Raw genomic sequence first — 1466 nt, 5'->3', positions numbered from 1 at the left:
TAATGTAGGAGAAATGTGTTACTACTCAACCTCTACTGTAAGATTGGCAGCCCTGAGAACTCCTTTTTTAACGTAGCATGTTATGGATGTATTCCTGCTTCCAAAGGAATGAGGAGCAGACATTTCCGCATGCAAGACAATAACATATTTTTGAACCAAACCGTCTGCATACTCACCCTCCCCTCCCCTGGAAGTAGGGCCAATAAATCAACATTTTAAACAAGGACCCCAGCTGACTGATGTAGGTGGTCCTCAGATCTCACCTTGAGAAATTCTACCCTGTAATGATATTCTTTCCACACTCAAGAGCCAGAAAAGCTTTGCTTACTCTGAGAGACCAGGCCATTTTCTTAGGATTCCATATACCTCTTTTTCTTATTTCTAATCACTGGCAACACTTTCAGAAAATAATGGCTTTGCATCCTATTCCACAAAAAGAGGGCTCTGTAGTCAAGTCAGTTTGTAATAGGCCATATACCTGCCCTCCTCTTGAGAAAGCCACGATGATAATTACCTCATTTCAAAGTCTGAGTAGTCCTGCAACAAAGAATCCTGTTTAAATTTATTTGATCCATTTCCCAAACTGAACGCAGAGACTTTTTTATGAATGCCTATTAAAAGCTCCACAGAACACACTGAGTGGAAATTTCAAACGTACCTATACTTGTTAATGAGCTTAAGTTTTAATGTTTTCAAGTCACCACTGCATTAACTGCCGTCTCTCCAGGTACACCCGCGAATCTCCTGGCGGTCCAGTGGTTACAACGCCATGCTTGCACCGCCGAGGGTGCAGGTTCAATCCCTAGTCGGGGAACTAAGATCCTACAAGCCACGTGGCATGGCCAAAAAAAGTTTTTTAATTAGAACAAAAAAAGGAACGCCCTCTAATGCCTCCATATTCCCTGTAGAGAAATAGTCACATCACAGAGCACTGAACTCAGAATCTGAAAACCTGTGGGTAAATGCTTGTGTCACCATTTACCAATCATGTGACCTTGAATATGCTACTTCATCTGAGCTTCAGTTCCTTCACCTGAAAACAGAGAATAACAGCTGTCCAATCACTGCATTGATGAGAGGGTCACCGCGATAGCACATAGGAAATTATCTAAATCTGTAAATGGTTTCAAATAACAATGTTTGTTTGAGGCTTGGGCCAGAATTGTTTACAACCAGACAGGAACCAGTTGTCCTGCCTGCTTCCCGGTCCAAATTATGGCACTAACCCAGCAAATAACCTGGTGACTGGAAGGGAATCCTGGTGCACACGTGGAAACCCGCAGGCGTGCTCAGGATCTGGATGCGTTAGCACGTGTCTGTGTGGCAGACAACACCCTCCCCTATTACAGACCTCTTCTGCTCCAGTCAAATCAGAAGGAGGAAGCCATCACCTAACTCTCTTCATTTCATCTGCACACACAAAGGAGACTAGACAAAAACAGGATTCCATAGGCATACCAATCCTG

The 1466-nt window shown here is 43.5% G+C and overlaps 1 non-coding gene across 1 annotated transcript; it reads right to left on the bottom strand.

The window, feature by feature from the left end:
* On the bottom strand, positions 1-135 carry LOC117308382 (small nucleolar RNA U109). Its single transcript, XR_004522364.1, has one exon. It is a non-coding gene; the product is annotated as a small nucleolar RNA U109 (small nucleolar RNA).
* Between the last annotated feature and the right edge of the window lie 1331 nt (positions 136-1466).

This window comes from Tursiops truncatus, chromosome 15 (genome assembly GCF_011762595.2).
Source record: "Tursiops truncatus isolate mTurTru1 chromosome 15, mTurTru1.mat.Y, whole genome shotgun sequence".
In the NCBI taxonomy this organism is placed as follows: domain Eukaryota; kingdom Metazoa; phylum Chordata; class Mammalia; order Artiodactyla; family Delphinidae; genus Tursiops; species Tursiops truncatus.
Note: the sequence above shows the minus strand (reverse complement) of the source record. Positions and strands in the feature narration are given on the sequence as shown.